Genomic DNA, 20,542 nt, shown 5'->3' with positions numbered 1-20,542 from the left:
ATTAGGAAACAGAGTTGAGGTTGCTGGTACAACTTTACCTGCTTCCAGCATGCATGGAGAAGGGTAAAACGTTTCACATATAACTTCAGCAACACCTGCAATATATAGAACAACTTTATTGTTAGACTGACAAGTTTTTTGCTTTAATGTAAATAGTCTGTTCAAAATAATGCAGCCATGAGTTTATCCATGCTCTGTAGAAACAAGCACTGTTTTAGGATCTAATTACTCTGCCTTGACATTTTTGTGATCAACTTGTGGTTTGAGTACCAAAACAACTACGACAAGGGAAAGTAACAGTGAACTGCAGCTATTTCCCTAACTCTGAACTCATCTCATTCACTGCAACACCTACTAAGATTGCGTAGACATGTTTTAATTCATGGTCAGTGTCACAATTCAAATCTGTGGTAGAACAGGACACCTGTTGTGTGGTGTGTGATATGTTTTTGTGTTCTCGCAAAAGGTGTATGTTCAAGCTTGTGTGTGCATGTGTGTCAGATGTTTGAACCTGAAGGTTTGGGGTGGTGGGGTGGGCTGGGTAGATTTAACAGGGTAATTGAGTGCGTAATCCCATCAAAGACTGCTTCATGCCATCCGCTTCTCCATTAATCTGCCCATGATTACACACACACACACACACACACACACACACACACACACACACACACACACATAGAGAGCATTATTTGGCCTTAAGGTAACTGACGATCTATTGTCCCCATGGCGATTAATAAATCTGAGTTTTCCATATTTCATATTGGCTGTTTACACGCACTATTACACATTACTGAAGCAAATAAACACACTAAATATCTCTTGTCTCTCTTGTCTTGTCAGAGACAATATATATAAATATATATATATTTTTATATCTGCTTTGTGGGTGCCAGCATAGTTACTGTCTTGTTGATGGCAGAATTCTACACTGTCTACCTTTGGTAAAACCTCCAGATTAATATCTCCATCCATTCTTTACAATATCATTGCAGTCACTTACTTGTTATGACTGTGTCACACTCCCATCGCAGAGAGAAATCCATTCTGGCTCGTATTTGGTTTCAGGTTGTCCAGGGTGATACAAAACCATTTGTCTGTCACAGCATGATATACTGTATACACGGTGTGTGAGACACACTTAACCTGTGGGTCAGAGCAGTGAATCCCAACACTGACACATCTTTGATCAAGCTACTAAATGGCTCCAACAGGATAGTTGTTCCACATAAATCCTAAATGGTCCAGGTAGGCCGAGGAGGAGGGAGAGAAGCAGGGAAAAGAGATGTTTTTTTTCTTGGGGTGGCATGTCCAATGGGGTAAGTGCTGATGCTTGTAAACAACATGGTAAATATTGACTTTTTTATTTCTGAGCACTTCCACCTGTCTGGTCCAAGGAGGGGAAAAATACTAGTAGCGTGAAAAAGGGTGAGAACCAGCAGGGCCTGCAGTACATTAGAAATATAGACTGGTTTTGATTCTGGGAAAATTTGGTAGTGAGTGCATAAAACCTTCCCTGCACCATCTGCTTGCACTTGTGTGCCCATGAGCAAGACACTTCACCCCCCATACTGATGTGAGTATTTATTTTAAAACACCCCAGTGTGTGTACTCCATCACAGGCATACAAGCATGGATGTAGACTGAGGCTTGTAATGCATTGCCTTTTCTGGAACACGTGTTTTCATGTAGACTGAGAGAGAGGTCTCTACAGCAAGAGTCCCTATGTGGACTTTAGGCAGGGGTTTTGCATCTTTACATGGACAATACTTGCAACAAAACTGATCCCATCTTCTCTTTTCAATATACACATTTTCCATTGCAGCAAAGCATATCCCTTTTTCCCCAATATGTCCGTATGTACACCACAGGGTAAAAAAGATGGAGAGACTATACATGAAAGGGACAGGAGCAGGAGAAAAATCCACCATGACAAGATAAAGAGGACAGCTGCCAAATATGAAAAACCCATCGATTGGAACAACCGCACACTCTCACAGTTTCACAAGCTGACCCCTTGTTGACCACCTGTCTTGCTCAGGTGTCTATCAGCAGAGACAGAGAGGGAGGGAGGTTGCGGGTGAAGGCAGAGGGAAAGGAAGGGGAGCAGGATGAGGATCAGTCAGAGGAAGCTGTCTGCCAGATCGTTGTGTGGCAGAGCAGCATGGCCTCTGGCACTGTCACCAATGCCACCACTTCTGTTGTTGTTGTTGTTGTCAGATGACGACAGGATGAAGAAAAACAAAAACATAGGAGTGTTGGGTTCAGGAGGACAGTGTTACACCACAAATATCAAGTAGAAATGCTGTTTTTAAATTTAATGAGGATAATGGTTAAGTTTAGGGGTAGTAAATTGCTTCTGAAACACTTACCTCATGTTGTCTTCACATCCTGGTAGCCATCAATAAATGAAGTCTAATGGGGCTGGGTTTAAAAATGCCATGCCTATGAATGAAACAACTTTGTTGGATAAAATGACTCGCTGGCTAACCTGCCTACATGCACTCTTCCCTGTGCTCACACTGCGCATGACCGGAGCCAACCAGTTATCAAATCTAGTATTTGGGGATTTTACTAACATTTTTTTGGTAGTGAGATGAATTGATAAATGTCTTTAAGTGCACTTTTAAATTTTGGCTGTAAAGTATTTATATTTTTCTCTAAATTTGGGCATTTAATCTCTGGGCATTGAACAAACACATCCAGTCGTCGTGAGTATACTGGTGTCAGCTCAAGTGCCTCTTCAACAGCAATTCCCAGCCTTTTTAAAAAAGCCCGACCATATAGGTGCATAATAATTCACTGAGTGAATAGGTCTCAGTTTCTTCCCTCAACCTTCAACGCTCTACTTTTTAATTCTGAAGTTGGACTCTCACTGCTACTGCCTCTAGCTAAGGAAGACAAATCAGTCAGTTGTAGTCTTCTACTGCTGGCTCTGATTTTTTTTTTATATTGCTTTTCAGTTTTACTGACAAAATGGGCTCTGGCATAACACCCCCTCAACAGACCTGGACACAGAAACCTTTCTTAAAGAAGCATCATGTGGAGCAAATATCAGGCAACATTAACAAATCCCTATTGGCAGAAAAGAATATTGATTGATGTCAGTTACTGATCCCTTTTCTTCACATTGAACTCCAAAATTATTTATCATAGATTCTTAACTTCAGTATCGTTGGACTACAAAGTTGTTGCTAATGGTGAGTGAGTCATCGTTCTCATTAGATGCAGCTGGATGTCTTCATCTAACAAATGTTGTCAAGAGGACAGTGTAGAGATTAGTTGCATAAAAATACTGAAAATTGTGCATCCATGTTGTGTAACTTGTCTCGAGAAAATATGCAATATGATTATTTCTTTTGCTTTGCGGGATTTATTTCACTTTATTTGCAATGAGGCAATGCTGGAGGAAAGTCTAGTTGACTTGAGGCAGAGGAAACACTAGTTATACTAATTAGATCATAAAAATGTATCTAATTCATTTTTATTCAGAATTAATCAGCCTTCAGTGCCACTAGTTAACCGACTAAACATGGTAAAGATATATATATATATTTAACTTAGCAACATCACATTGTTTTTGTCATAATAGATCAAATCTGAGGTATTTAATCACATGTATTTCTTATACAGTAGCAATAGAACAGCATCCTTTTATCATGGTATATGCATAATAGAGTTATAGTTTTTTTGTTGATATCTGACACAAAGTCCTGTCAATAGTAAAAGCAAATTATTTCAAATACCAAATATGAATAACAACTATTAGTATTAGATTCCATTGTTCCATAAGGAATACATTTTTCTCTTTATATTATGCAAGTATAGTTATGTATAGTTACTGAAATCACTGTGAAACAGGTCACCTGTGTTTCCAAAGGGTTTTTGGGATGGTCACAATTGTAAATAGCTGTAAATATATGTACAGTATACAGGAAAGTCAACTCATAATTAACGTTCTATTCTTCAGCAAGATCTAGTGTTCATGTGAGACGGCATCTGTCGTCAGCAAATGCCTCAGCAGCATGTTTATGTTCAAGTAACAAAGCTCTCTATTTGTTGGATTAGGATAAGGAGAATAGCTGAATGGATGGGTCTAAAAAATGTTAGACACAGGAGACCAGTGATTGTTTCCCTTTTCACGGCAGTAGTTTATTTTTAACCAAGAATCATTCTTTATCTGTTTTTTGTAAAATCACTTGAAACTTGACATGCAGACAGTGAGGGTCACCATCAACAACAGTGAGTTCAAAATTCTTTGTCATCTCTTGGATGTTTTTTAATTCAGGGCAGTATTTAGGTAAAGAGCTACATACCCGACTTTCACCTTTTGAACTTTTGAAACTAATGTATGTTAATGCAGCCTCTTTGCAAAATCAAAGCCAAGAAAGTGAGTGAAGAATCAGTTTGTTGATATGTTGTCAGAAAATTAAGAGGCATATCAGAGTCTGCCTAAAATACCGTCACGCCGACACACAAAACAAGAAATTCCCCATTCAATTCTCCACTCATGCCTGTCAAACTTACGAATGCACAAATCCTCCCACACATATGTGGTGTGGATGTTGCAGTTATTCCAATTATCTGTGTTCACAGATAGTTAGCAGTGTATGCCTGTAAAAAGTTCCATCTGTTTATATACCACAGCTTTGTGTTCCTCATACCAGCTTTCACAGGTCATTTAGTCTGCCAGCAGAGAGTCAAGCCTTCACAAATCTCACAAACAACTCTAATGCCATTGCATTACTGTCAAAACTCCTGAGACAGAGGTTTTGTGGTCACAAAGGTGGGTGTTGCAGCAGTTCTGAGTGATGACAGTGACATTTCTATCGCGTTGTCTCCTGTTTGAGTTGCAGCTGCTGTAGACGGCTTGACGGTTTTTCATGGCCTGACATGAGTGGGCTATGTTTAGCAAGAGGACATTTGATGATTTGATGAGGATTTCAGTGTCAACTGAGCTTTTCTTTTATAGGAAATGTGACATGGAGCTAATCCTGTAGTCACACAGATAGACAGTGAGAGTTTCATCCTTGGAATGACAGAGCCCAAGCATCTGCACACACACACACACACACACACACACACACACACACACACACACACACAGACACACACACACACAGACACACACAGACACACACAGACACACACAGACACACACAGACACACACACACACCCTTTGTGCAGCTATCCTTTTCAGGACTTTGCGTTGACTTCCTTTTATCATTGGCAACTTAACTCTATCTAAAACCTTTCATGCCTATTCCCATGAGGTCTAATGGTCTTGACAAGGTTGGTGTATATACCAGATAGAGGAAACAAAAGTAAGTTACTCACACAGACCTAATGATTAGCACAAAATTGGGAATCATTGGGTTTATCTAATGCCATAATCACAATTTAAATACTCTAAACTTGCCCACACACTCGTGTGCACAGATGTGCAGAGGCACACAACATAAGTACACACTACATACACGCACCAGTTTACCCCTTCCATCTGCATGTAACAGATTGACAATCTTTTCAGGAATATAGGTATTTTGTTTAATTTGTGCAGCCTGATTAGACTTTCTGATTTAGCAGCTTCAGTGAAAATACTAAGCAAGATTATTTTTGTCATTTGCATTTTCCAGTTTGTTGATATAGGCAGTGGTATAAATATGTGATGTGTGATGTCTGATATAGATATGTGATGACATAAGGCAGCTGTTCACAGTGAAAATGCTGCAAAATGCACCAAAAACCAGTAAACACCAGTTTGCTTCAGTATACACATATACATTTGACTGCTAAACAGACAGATACTTCCTTTGGATATTTTTCATGTACATCTGAGGTTGTGATAGACCTTCATCCAATAACATTGGAACCAAGGCATCACAGTGTTTTGGGGTGAAAAGTTATTCTTGTTTGCAAATTAAATATACTCGTGATGATAAAGTGTGTTTGCACAGTTGGCTGCATATTCTTGATTTGATTTCTGATTTTGTGATTGCCTTTTTTTCCTAAAACTTTAGAATTGAACAGTTGTCTCATGACGCATATGGCATCAACACACTTCTTTTTATTGTGCTTAAGGATGTTGTTGGTTGCCACCGTGGGTTCTCTCAGCTTGGAGCACACACACACACACACACACACACACACACACACACACACACACACACACACACAGAGCTGTCAGTCTCCCCTCCGCCTCAGTCCAGTCACTTGTTCCCTGCTGAGGACTCTCTGTGCCTCCTCTCTCTCCTACAGCTGAGTGCCCAAACCACACCCACCTCCACAGATGGGTTTGTCTTATGAATTGTGGCTGCATGGGCGCTGTCCGGTGCTGAAAGTCGTTTTTTTTAATTTTCTTGTGCTCACTCATAGTTTGTTAAATATTCTTTGGCCAAATTCAATCAAAAACTATCTGTATCAAATGTCTTGTGTGCCATATGGGTATCCTGGTGCACGATTATGAAAAACTTGAGAACATATTTCAACAGCAGGCCTAGAAAGAGCCCATTAAATTTGGATTTGGATCCAAACAAAGCTGCAGATACAGAAATTATTTAGTTTAGGGAACACAATGTTAGCCTCTAATACATGAGTAATATGTGTATGTGTTAATGATCAATAAGATCTGCATTAAGCATCGCTACATATGTATTAGGTAGTTATTCAACAATTTCTTATTCTTACTGAATAGGTCATTTATTCTTGACAAACCCTTAATATGCAGCAGTTAGTCTTGAGGTTAAGTTGCTGATATATAGTATGGATCAAAGTAGACTCCTAATACATTGTCACAATATGTTGCTACTCTGTCTCAATTGGTAGTATATTAAGACAGTGTATAAGGAGTCTATAGCCTTTTTATTTTGACCCATACTAAATACTAATAACTTACGATCATGGCCAACTAGTGGCCTTCTAAGGATTTACCAAGAATAAACCAGTTGTTAAGCAAAAATAAGAATGTTTTCAATTAAGACCTAATACATATATGCAGATGCTTAATAAAAACCTTACTAAGCACTAATAGATATCCTTATTAGTTATGTATTAATGACTAATATTGTGTTCCCTAAACTAAAGTGTTACCACACTTTTTAATGCATGGATTTTTTTTTTTTTAAATCACATATCTAGGGGCCTGAACAATATGGTGCAGCCTTATTGAATTTAAGGGGACTGTTGACTCTTAGTGGAGCCATGCCCTCTACTTAGTGGTATTCTAGTGTTACTCTGGCTTCTGAATGTGTCAAACATGATTTCACATGTTTACCAAATGAGTTGAGAAATTGTTTCTATACAACTACATTGCAACAGCAAGTAAGTGTTTTATATAAAACATAATCACTTGCTGGATATTTTTTTAGTGGGTGAAGCCCTACATTTACATACAAAAGAGGACTTGGTGGGAGGAAGTCGTGCTGGATGGTGTGCATACAAAGCAAATGACACACCTGAGGCTGGGGTTTTCATCTGTTCTGTCTTTGTGTGTATAGGTTAGAAAAACACAATTTCTTATGTTATATGTAAATAACTGTAAATACACAGGTTGTGTTTGAAGAAAAGAAAATGATGCAACACTAATTTAAAGATAATTTGGTTTTCAGTATTATGAAACTGTGGCAGGGCAAACTAAGACTATGGCATGCCCCCACATTCTAAATAATTAATGGAAAACACTGCATAAATGAACAACATATCCTCATTATGTTTATAGAAAATTTAATTTGGTCAAAACAAGAAAGTATCTGTTTTTGCAGTTGAGTTGCATAAAAACACAGCAATATTTAGTAATATTTTTTACTTGGCAAATTCTCTTTACCACCAGCTGCATGTTTGCAGGCAGCACCCTCACAACCCCTTATCATAACCCCAAACATAACAGTCAGGGGTTTGTGCATCTGTGTATGCAGCCAGCTGGAAAGGCTGGTAGAGTCGTGGCTGTGAGCCTGCAGCTATAATTGAAATGCTGTCGGAGCCACTGGAAATGTAAAACACATCTTTTTATGTGCGCAAGAGGAACTTTTTCCTCGAGCGACTGTAAAAGCTTTTTATGAACCAGTCCGAGTTTGAGTCTCTAACATGTTGAACACAGAGTGAGTGAGTGAGTGTAAAATAATGGCCACAATTTGAAAAAGTCGTAGATCAGGCTGCTACCTTAAGAATGCAAAGCGATAGGGAAACCCCATGCTATAGCCTCTCAGCTCCAGGCAATGGATTGTGTGAGTTAGACGCTTCATAACTTGGACAGATCAAACATTTCTTCAATTACCACACAACAACGGGTTATCTGGTGGCCATATTTGTTTTACAGCACATTGCGAGACTGGACTTTAATAGCGTTGACCGCCGCCCTTGTGTTGTTCTCCAACTCTCTTATTATCTGATTGTGCGCAGTTATATTGCATCTGTTGTCTTTTGAATTTTAAGAGGCTTACTTCAACCAACAGTGCACATTCTGTGGTCTTCAAAGGGATATTGAAAATAAACTTCACTAAAAAAAAAGTAATGTAAAAAGTAAAAATCAGTCCTCATGTATCTTCAAAAATGATGGATTATATTTGCTGAGGGAGGAGAATGTTTCTCTGAAATGTTTTAATAGATTTTTGAAAACACAGGGAGAAGATGACTCCAGCTTCTGACTGTGACAAATACATGGGTTTTTAATCATCACTGCCTTTACTGTAATTGAGAATACTGTGTAATAGAAAAAATCATAACATTTCCTGGGCATAAATTTGTTCTAATTATACTGTATATGTCTTAGCAGAAGCTTGAGCCTATAAGCTGCAGTTAAATGAGAATCCGTAGTGTTGGATCTGCTGGGTGCAGTTGTGTCCTGTCTGCTCATGCTGCACACATACCTCAATGTGGCATGTGTTTATGCACATGCATGTGTTTTTCCACCTGTCCCCCCCCTCTGCTCGCTTTGTTGGCAGGGCTACCACCAACCCACTGTGACTGTTCATCAAAGTGCCGCTCCCAGGCAACCTTGTCGCCTGGCAACACAAGCGAGGTTCACCAAGGTGACACGTCAACCTGGCCCAAAGGGAGAGAAAACATAAGGAAATAGAAAAGGGGCACGACGCACAAGCGCCACCTCTGAGCATTCCACCTTGTGCTTTTCATCTGCATGGCTCTTCAGTGTTGCACATTGTCTGTCTTCACTCCCTTTCATATGTGGCAACTCCTTTCTGAAGCCAGAGTTTGGCAGTCGACTAAAAGCAGCTTGCAATTACTCTCTCAAACAGATATGAACTCAAAGCCAGGCAGGTATGGTGTCAGTGTCATTTTGTTAGAGGCCTGCTGTTCGGTATCACTCCAATGCGTCAACTGTTAAAACGACTTTTATCGTGATATGGGACTACATGCACTCTAACACTTCATCACCTACCGCCACACGCACATGGATCCTTACTGGAGGCTGAGTGATCGAATGTGAAATGTGTCTTCATTTTAGAGCTTTTACACCGCAGAGCTGCAATTACCCACTGATGCCTGCTTACTGCCAGGCAATCAGCACTCCATTAGCCCCTCCGCACTCAGCCTTCAGACACACACACTGTATGCGCAGACACCCCCAGACACACAGGTGAACGCACAAATGCACACTCCAGTTTCTCCCTTCCCAGCAACCACGGTTCTGGAGCCGACACAAATCATTACTGACTGCTGCAGCAGTTTTTCCGTTCTCTTTTTTTTGGTTGATCTTTTTTAGTTTTTTTTTTTTGTCTCTTGAAGCATTTCTTTCCTCAAACCTTAAAATCACGCTGCTTCCCCAGCCTCTGCTTCCTGGAGGAACGCTGAGTTTTTTCCCCCCATTTCTAACATCTTCGAGCACAGAAAACAGATCATGTAATACTTTGCCCGAGGTACAGTAGAGAGTAAATGTGTTATTCATGGCCAAAGGCATTTCTATCATGTTAAGTGGAAAATCTGCCGCAGAGAGGTGACTGGGATGCAGGTGGTGCTGAAATGAACACAAACACACACGCACGCACACATGCGCACACACACAGACACACACAGACACACACACACACACACATACACACACACATGCACTCAAACATGTTTATGCATCAGTGCACAGTGCAGCACAGACACACAAAGTACAACCAGGCACAGTTAAAAATAGTGAGATAAATGTGTAAATCTGCTGTCCTGGTTAAAATAGCGTGTCTCTGCAGGGAGCAGTCTTGTGCATTCTAGTTCACAGCTTTAGATTGATATATGTTCCTGTTTGCTTGTGTTTACTCTCCCTCAACTTTCTAATCCAGTTGAGCACACAGGCACCCTCCCAAGTATATTTTCTACCCACAGCACATATTACTTTCCTGATCAGTCCTCCACTCCCAGCCTGTGTGTGTATTGTCGCTGCCTGTCACCTTTCAGCCACTCTTGGAGAGAAGCAGGCCGTCCTTCACTTTGCCTCCTTTAAATTGGCGTTCTTTTGGGGGAACTCTGAACAAACATTCAGCCCAAGGTGTCATTATTCATACTGACGACTCACAGACAAGGAGATGTTTTCCCATCTGAATGCTGCCGGACCAGGATGCAATCGATGTCCCATATAGCAGTATATCTGAGTAGTAAATCATACGTATCATAAAACACACATACATGAACAGTGAAGCCTGCCATGAAATTGTCATTACCTCATTAATGTTTTTTTTCATGAACTGTAAGTTATAACCACAAGGACATTCAGTCACCTCAGATTAAGTGCTGCAGAGACTGTGGAAATAACACTGAATCACTGTCATCATCCTTTTCTATAGGAACGGTGGCGCTTGACTTTGCGGGTCAAAAGAATTACATAACTCCTTACAGTGTGTAATCTATCTTTTAATTTGAACGTACATCCTTTCATGTCAAAATAACCTTTTGTAACTTGTGAAGAGGTCTGTGTAGCTGCTTTGAAAAACGGATTGCTGCAGCTGAATTACACTTCCCGTCAGGGAAGTTTACTTTCGACAACACAAAAGAAAAGCAGGCAAAGTAGAACGATGGCACCTTTTGAAAAGAATAATATATATGCCATTTCTTTATTGTATAAGATCACTCTTTTAAAGATGCCTCACATCCTTCAACTTAACCATAAAGTTTCTACTAGCAGGTACTGAAAATTCAATGACCTCCATATAGTGCATTATAAGCCAAATGCTTTTATTCCTGTGGTATCCAGGGTTCAATCACTCATTTAGATGTTGCGAGTGGCACACAGCAAGTCACATTCCCGTCTCCGCAGTGTATTAATGCAAATATCTGAAATATGACCTAAAGCGTGCAGTATGTTAATGCAGACATGATAGGCTGTAGTTTGAGTGAGGAAAAGTACACAGGTTAATTTGGATTAATGCTGTATGTGCTGGAACTGAGCTCCATGTTAAATACAGGTCAAAGTGATTTAACTGGAGAGCAAACACATTAGCTGTGGAGTTCAGCACTGGCATGTGTCTGTGTATAGTGGTATATGCAAGTGCACACACATACTGTACACGCACATCAAACAGATGATTAGAGCCTACAGAAAGTCAAGTCTGTTAAATCTGAAACTCAAGTAATCACTGTCTGTCAAATGATCTCAACCACACATCGTTAATTACTGTGTATGCAAACGTGTTTAAGGAACTCATCATTAATCCAGGACATTTTATTTGTGGCAGATCATTGTGAATATCATGATGTATTTTTTGAGAGACTGAATTCTGTTGACTCAGTAACACCATTTTCAAACTAGAGTAGCACTCAATAGAGCACATACCTCTGCCAAGGTCAAGACAATACAGGCCTTAAACCTAAACCAAATTGTGCACACTCATGGACATAAATCCTCTGAATTATTACCTGAAAAATTAGTGTAATGTTAAAGAAACTGAAAAACCTGCACTAACATTTAATGGGGTCTTCCTGACAGGGGCACTTCAGGAGCAGAATTCAGTTGTGGCAGCTGCCCCCTGGTTTCTGCCCTGTTCACCAGGATGTTGTTATATAATATAAACTATAAACAGCTTCTGTCCGTTAATAACTTGTAAAGTGGCATTTAGCTCTACATTAAACAGAAACACAAGTAGAGGGTAAAAGTAGCCTGTGATAGAGCAACTATGAGAAGTCTTTTTGTCCACTGTGCTAGGAAGATGAGCTTTCATAACAACCCTTGTTCCTCTTTATACGTTTAAAATGTTCCTCTCACTTTAGCCAGTCACTCAGTTTAAAGCCATGGTATTCAGACGCCAGGGTTGGAGGGCTTAATTCTTACTGCTGCCTTATCTTTTCCTCCCACTACACTGTCAGTATATTCTTGTTCTCCTGGTTCACTGCAATTCATTCTTTTTGTTCTACAGTATGTATTGAGCTGATAACTACAAGCCCATTCATTGAATCTTTTTGGCTGGCTTTTTAATAACTTCCTCCAATGAGTCAGGTATTGTCAGGCATGCAGAAACCCATCTTGATACCACAGAAACACCTTTAGCCGCTTGGAGCCAGAAAGAGAAATTCAACCTATCCACACGCATTATCTGGAGTTTGACATATCAGTAATTAAAGTTATTCACTGTCGGTTTGTGTGTGACTGCACGCAGTCGTCAGTGCTTGACATTCTGACATGCTGCATTCAGACATAAACTCCGCAGATCCTCCGTATTTTCTCTAGAGGAGGTGCATGTGTGGATGCAAAACTCTGAACGAGAGTCTCCAGCTTATCTCACGACTTTTTTCTGCATGGCCTCAAGTGTTGGAGGAAGGTTTCTGAGATTAAGAAGTCTACAGCTGTGTCTATTCAATTCCTATTCAATTGCTTTTAAATGTCATCCTGTTTTCCTGTTATCAGAGGAAACACATAATATCATATGTTTTTATTTATACACACAATTTTACTATGGAGCACATGGGCTTCTTAGGGAAAAAAATAAGCATCAAACCTAATTATGTTACACAGTGAAAACAATGTATTGTTTGCTAGATAACAGTGCTGAATCTATCTTTAGCTGATTTCCTCTTCCTGTTTGTTTTCACATTGATTTTCAAGATGTCAGTGATGACTTTTAAGGCTTAATGCCACCAATCTCCTGTGTATATCAAGGATTTACTAACTCCCTATGACCCTGCACGTCATCTTAGATCAGCTGATGTTCTGAAAGCTCAGAGCCCGATTGATGACCAAAAGCTATTATGCTTTTGCATTAGATGACCAAAACTGACTTCCCGGCTGAGAACAGAAATTGTAGATCTGTTTCTCCTTTTAAATACCTTCTTATGACGTTCTTTAAAAAAAAAAAAGCCTCCATCTCAAATTTTTATTTAATTTGAATAGATCTTAATATATTTAATTGTACTTTTTTATTATTTTGTGAAGCACTGTGCAACAAATTATAAATGTCATTATTATTACAAATGTTAAACCCAGAGTTCATACAAAAGATTTACCACTGACCTTAACTCAACAATGTTACTCTGAATAGAGCCTCATTACATCCCATCACTATTATACAAAGGGTGCTGGGATCTCTCAGCCGAGCTAAGACATGTCACTTCAACATTGAGAGCCATAATCATACATAACCATTATAACATATTTTTTGTTTTCATAATTTTTGTTTGCCTAAACAGGAAGAATCCTTATATATTAAGATATCAATTCCTTTGCTTATATTGCAATGTATATACCCTTTGTTACAGTATCACAATGCCAAGCAATATATTGAATCATAAGCCCTGTATTAATTTATCGTACAGGCATACCCATACCCAGCCCTATCAATCAAACAAGTTGCTTTCAGTACAAATGCTCACCACTCACTCGAAGTCAGACAGAGAAAGTTATCTGACTTCATGTTCCCCTCCCTCCTCCCTCCCTTCCTCCTATTCTTCTTAGTGACGCTAGCAATGTAAATAATTGCCCATAGTACTGAGAATCGAGAACAAAAAGAGAGAAAAATATCTCCTCCCACACAAACATCTCATAAACCACCACCCTGTCAAAAATGAGCAGCTTTCCCGATTATAGTTTTCGATCTGTATTTCAGTGTATTGCTCAAAGTCGTAATTATGTTGTCAGGGAGAGAGCATGCAAGAGAAACACAAAACACACACAGAGACAGACACACGCTCTCACACACACACAAACTTATTCAGCTTGTGTGGAAAGGACAGCTGGGGGACAGAAGAGCCATTAGGAGTAAGCTGATGGCCATGACTACTCTGTGCAGTATACTTTTGCTCCTCCCTGCTAAAAACATATTTATGTATTAACTTTTAATATATTCTAATATGCGCATTGCTCACACGTAATTTAGATCTGTATGCAGCCTTTGTAGCAGTGAGTGCTGTTTTCTAATCAACTTCCTATACTGATATTTATTTAGTTTTGAAGGTACCCAGAAAAATCTAGAAATGGAATTTTACTCTGATTTACAAATATTGAAACTCATTATATTAATTAGATATTGCAGACATTGGAGAAGATGCAAAAAGGGAAAAACAGATCAAAAAGACCTCCATGAATTGGAACTACTGTTACAGAATCTATTAATGTTCCTACAGGAGGTCAAATACATTTGTCAGTCTTTGCACATTTGCTGGTCAGTTCAGTGGCTCAGAACTGTCGGAGATACCTGAATGACCAGGCAATAGCCATGCAGGAAAAGGATATTGCGAACATTTGACAGGGACTTCACAAACGAATGAGTCAGAGATGGAACCGGGCTAAATGGGGAAAGGCTGGCAGCAGTTCCCAGGAGGAGGAAAAGTAAATGACGCAGCTAGTGAAAGAGATGTGGAGAATAGAGTGGTGACAAATAAAGATCCTCACAAGTAAACAACTGGAGAAAGAAATCTGCCGTTCAGTTGGCAGGAGCTGGCAGGCCCTGACACGTAGGAACGAAGCACAGTAGTAAAGGGACTTGAAGCTCCATCTTCCCTCCATCAGTCTCCCTCACCCATGGCTCTTGTTACGCCCCAGCCATCAACCACACGCAGAGTGGCTAACTAGCATCCCACAGTTCCACTTCCAATATGACAGTGTTCTTAACAGCATCGGCATGGTGGGGCAGGAAGTTACAGGCCTCACATGCAACAATTAAAGGAGGCGTGTGCATTCCAGTTGAGGGAAGGAGATAAATGGGTATATGTAAAAGTATATAAACACATGTACATAAATTCATTTACACACTTAATGTGTAGACGTTTTGTAATATTATGCTTGCCAAGAAACTTAACTTAACTTAAAGATGGATGAGGCATTTCTTCTTCCTCCCGCTAACCAGAAATGAAGCCAAAATATTCCACATACAGATGCTGCCGTCTTGGGCAAGAGTCTGCACATTAGGGTAGCAATTCCCGTGATATGTATTCGCTTGACATGCATCAGTGCGATGAGAACAACCTAAAAAACATTTTTTAGAATGTGTAATTTGATAATTGCGACCTAAGCTGCAGCGAGCCATCAGGGGCGCAATCAAGAGCCTTTGGCTTCACTTTAGGGGAACAATCATGTCGTCCGTCTTTATGTACAGTTAATTTCGGTAGTTACATTTTTATCACTTATATAATTTCTTTTTTCCCAGACAAATTAAGTAGACATTCTCAAAGATGGTTTATGTCAATTAGATTGTTCTCATCAGACTGAATGTTATCTCATAATTGTTTTACTGCAGCCAGCAACCAGGGAGGAAACGAGATGCTTTGGCTTCACTGTAGCAGTGTCGTTGTCCATATGATCGGTCGTTACATTTCTAATCACTTGAGTAATTTAATTTTTTTCATTAAAAATTAGAATGCAAATTGAAGGGCTAATAATCCAGTTGAGGCTACATGATTTTAAACGTGTTGTTTTCAATGTTTCTCTGGCTCTCATGTTTTGAGCCACTGCTCATATCGACTTTAGATAGTAACACTAGAGCACAGTCAGTCACAAGCGAACACACATAAGTGTATTAAAGTCTATTGCCTTTAAACCAATCCATACACAAGGTACATAATGCTCTTCTTTTATGGAGTCCATTATGGAAAAAATATCTGTGTCTCCACTACCACCGTCCTTTTCCTCCAACGTCCCCCTCCTCAGCTGCTGCCTCGTCCCTGCTCCCTGGAGATCCAGCTGGAATAATGTTCAGCTGTTTGTTGGGTGGTGACCTCAGCACGTACATGCATGTTCACGTAACAGCACATAGTCCCACAGCATCAAATGCAACCATGTATAAACACAAAGTGACACATGCACCCACACATTCTATCGCATAAAATATACAGCTACACTGTAGTTATGTATTTATTTCAATGAGCTCAATATTTCATGCTAGAAGGTGTACAAATGTATGTGACCAGAACATACCAATATAATTCGATGCTTTATTTAGGAGAATGTGAAATAAGATAGTCGGCAGATAGTCCAGACACGGGATGTCAGGAGATGATGCAGGATATTAGCTGAGCTGTTGTTAACATAAGCTGAACTTGTTTTTAGGTTAGGACTATAGTGTTGATAATTCTGCAGGTTGCTACAGGAAGAGGGGTTCTCGACAGATGTCTCTTGATTTGGTGAAAAAGTTTGAGGGTGAAAATCTGTCATAATTTAGAAAAGTAATTTCTTACTGCCGTCAGTAGAGGGCTCACGTGGTAGAGCAGGTCGTCCTTAAAGAGAAGGTGGGCAATTTGATCCCTGACTCCCCTATTCAGCATGGTCCAGTGTCCAAGAGACTGACCTCTTAATGGCTGTATAAGCCCTGAGTGATGAGCGATAGAGAAAGTGCTGCACGTAGATGCACTGTATGAATGTGTGCGTGACTGAGTGAATGACAAAACTATCACAGCAGAAGGTGAGAGGGAGGGAAGAGAACAGGAGAGAGGAGGATGTGGAGGTAGGAGGGAGGAGAAGGCATCAGTGTTGTGGGTGTTGCTCACTTGGAACTCAGACCAGTTGACACTGGTGCCCTCTTCACAGGGGAAGCTGTCAATTCAATTATGCCGGCAGTCTGGCCTGCAAACACACAGATGCATACTGTACATGCACTTTCCACTGTTACACTCCATTGCTCCACTCCACCCACGAGTGTACGCCCTAGAACGTTGCAGACATATGTAGGCTTGTCTACACACTTTGCGCCGACACACACACACACACACCTATGAAGACAGCTCCAGCTGAGCCCCTGACTATCACCACATCCCCCGCTCTGTGAGAGTATCACAGCAACAACATGTGCAGCAGGGGGTGTGAAAGTCTATCCAGCTAATCAAGGCATCTAAGCACCGGCATCTCCACACATAGTCAGACACTTCAAAGCCCTGCTGTTGTGTGCCGCTTGCATGCCTGTTGTAAATTCCTCTTTCAAATGCTACAACAAACCCTTTGAACATTCTTCCTGTTCTGTCGTCCTTCTCTCTCTCTCTCTCTTTCCCTGCATCCCTTCTGTCTTGGCAATCTGCCTCTTTCGTTGCAGCTTGTTTACAGTGCAGTTAACCCTTCTCACCAGCTTTTCCTTGAGTGTTTTCGCATCCTATTGCGTTGCCTGACTGTTGTAATCATGTCCTGTAGAAAGCATCACAGTGTCGACTTTTACCATCCTACATGAGCAAGTTGCTCTGTTTTAGGTTCCGTCAAAAAGGTAAACAAACAATCCTTCCTCCAATCTGAAGTGGTTTACAGCACTGGAACTGAATGCAGCTTTGATAATACACTACAGGCAGCACATGGATAGACATCACAGGAACCAAAAGCCAGGGAGCAGCATCAGTGTACTGCTCTCGACATTAAACTTCAAATTGAATGGATGGAGTCAAATCTCCAATGAATTACTGTTTCAGCATCCGATGTAACCTTTCAATTTAGAATCATGATTCACTAATTTGGAATTGGTTTTCTCTTTCTCAGTCTTCCTGTACCTCCAGCTGCCATTTGTCTCAGCTCGTCTCTCTCCAATGGTTTCTGAGGCGCTGGGGATGACATGCAGAGCAGACAGGCCTGTCAAAGAGCAGGGGCACAGAGGAGGAGAGAGGAAAGAGGGGGGCCACAGAAGATCATGCAGGTAAAGACATCGAATATTAAATATGTATTTAACAGTTCTCGGACAAAGTACTGACATTAAGGTAAAACTTTTAAGTTAGTCTTAAACGATCCTTTCAGTTTCTGTGATTTCTGTGTGTGCACACAGCACTGCAGTCTCGTGCCCTTTTATGGGCTTCATATCCTAATTATGAAAAACTGGCACACGGTCTCAACTTACGAAGACATGGCATTCATCAATATAAGAACACAGATGTGAACACTCTGCAGTTTGAGTGTGTGTCATGAATCTGACATCGAGCTTTCTTAAGAAACTTCTTGGCCCAGCATGCTTGTTTCAACAAGTGCAGTTGTTTTTGTGTTGTCTTGCCTCGACAGACATACTTGAAAATGAGAAAAATTTAAACGAAGGGGAAAAGTTCATGAAATATTCACAGTAGTGTAAACAACGGCCTATAGATTGGATCTGTTCTAATGTGGCCTCTGGTTTCGGGTCCTCATCCATTCCTCAAAGTAAAGTAAATAATGCCTCACTACTCTTCCAAAGAAGTAGTTAAAGGTAAATGTATTCACTATAATAAATTTGATGGTTATAAATGTTTCTTGTATGACAGCAAGTGTTTGGTCCAGACTGAAATGTCCCAACTGCAAGTGGAATGCTGCAAGTCAGACAGGACTGAATTACTTTTTTAATCCTACTTTTTGCAGCCGGATAAATCAATTGAAATGTAATGTCTCACTGGTCCGAGCATGTGATTGACATTTGTAACAGTAAAGTGAGTTTGACATTTTAGTAAATATATATTCTATTGGATGTTTTGCCATGGTAATTTCTACACACGTATCCATGGCACCCACAGGAGGAGTTCCCCTGACGTTGTTGATCCCCTGACTTTTCATCTGGTGCCAGCAACAGGTTTTCTATTTTTGATTCACTGTCTTCACAACTGTTTAAATGCCTTGAAAGTGCCGACACATATAGAGGGACCCCAATGGACACATTCTAATAACGCAGGTGATAAACTCCATCTAATGGCATCATGGGGTCAAAATTTAATTTGTCCAATGCACTGGTTGATGAGCAAAGTAACTAGAAATATTCACATCAGCCTCTGCTTCTTCATGTTAATGAGCGCATGTTGGTGTATAAACACACTTAATATTCACTGTTAAACATTATCATTATCATTAGCATTGTGATTATGTCAGCAGCTGATGTTTAGCATTTAGCTCAAAGCACCTGTGCACCTAAGTACAGCTTAAATCTTGCTACAGATTTCTAATGGCCTCTTTCTGAATGGTCAGATAAAAACTTTTTTTTAATTGCAACACATTTTATAATGTAAGTAAAAGGTACTATATATTGTAGCATATTAATTACCATGATATATAATGTAACTGCCATTTTTTTTACTAGCAAAACATGTATTTATACTGACAATATTATTTAAAAAACTAGTGAAGACATTTAAGATTCTGTGTGGTCAACTGGGATTCTGTCTTCACTTGTCTCTAAATATCACTGACTAGGTTTTCATGAGCATAGCCTGATTTGCACAATTACATCCTGTACACCATTATGTCTGATGTTAGTACACCAGTTTTAGTCCAACCTGGAATAGTCTGATATACGACTGTATACTATTTGCGAAAGGGACAACTCCTTTTTATTTTTCCATTTTGTTTACACCCATGCAGCGCATGTGTCATCAAGCAGTTGATTGTAGAAAAGTAAAATACTGTGAAAACTCCAATAGGACATTATAATATGATTAAGATGTATACGTGTTTACATGATGTGACTCTTTATATACAGTCCATTAGTTTGACTAATGTTTGAACACTCCACATATCTTTAATAGATTATTGCTTATTTCGAGTATGACCTTATTTAGGATAAGTTGTGAAAATGTGGTTTACATGGCAGTGTCTTGTTCTGACTATTCACTCAATCTCTCTAAAATCTGAATATTGTGTCCATGTAAGGGTAGTTATTGTAAATCCAGCTAGACTGTTATTGTACATGGCTAACACTAGGAAACAATCGGGTTGATTTAGAATATCTTTGAGGAACAGTCTATTTCGGGGTGTGACACAGCTCCACAGGTTGTCCTTAACACTGAACCTTTTGTTTGCAGTCGGTATTATTTTGTCCACCCAAAGCAGAGAATGGAAGTAGGACGCTAGAGGTGAAGGTGCAACCTGGGTGGAAGTAGATTTTATTCCCCCTTAGGCTGAAAGGTAATGTGTGGAAAAAGAAGAATCTGTTGAGATTAAAGAGGGGAGTGAGAAAAGGTGAGCAGGTGTAAAGCCTCTGGTTGAAAGAGGTGGCATAAAAGTAGAAGTGGTGAGGTAGGAGGAACAGGAGGCAGAGTGCAGAAAGAGGGAGGGAATATAAAGGTAGTTTATGTTATAAACGATAAATATGACAGCCCTCTTAGTCAGTGAGGCTAATGGATTTCTCTTGTTCAGTCCTCAGCCTTTCTAAAACACGTTGTCCACCGCAGCTTATATGGAAAGCACGAATCCACTGTGAA

At 39.9% G+C, this 20,542-nt stretch overlaps 1 long non-coding RNA gene across 2 annotated transcripts in view; it reads left to right on the top strand.

Annotated features, from left to right (window-relative positions):
* The window catches only part of LOC138406473 (uncharacterized), a 112,589-nt gene that overhangs the window by 11,497 nt on the left and 80,550 nt on the right, over positions 1–20,542 (top strand). Inside the window, exons 4-5 of one of the 2 annotated variants that reach the window (XR_011239915.1) lie at positions 17,874–18,027; positions 18,866–18,921. This is a non-coding gene — a long non-coding RNA (uncharacterized lncRNA). The remainder of the gene's footprint in view (positions 1–17,873; positions 18,028–18,865; positions 18,922–20,542) is intronic. The other variant, XR_011239914.1, reaches the window with a different exon arrangement.

Source organism: Paralichthys olivaceus, chromosome 22 (genome assembly GCF_024713975.1).
Source record: "Paralichthys olivaceus isolate ysfri-2021 chromosome 22, ASM2471397v2, whole genome shotgun sequence".
Taxonomy (NCBI): Eukaryota; Metazoa; Chordata; class Actinopteri; order Pleuronectiformes; family Paralichthyidae; genus Paralichthys; species Paralichthys olivaceus.
This window is presented reverse-complemented; position numbering and strand designations above follow the sequence as displayed.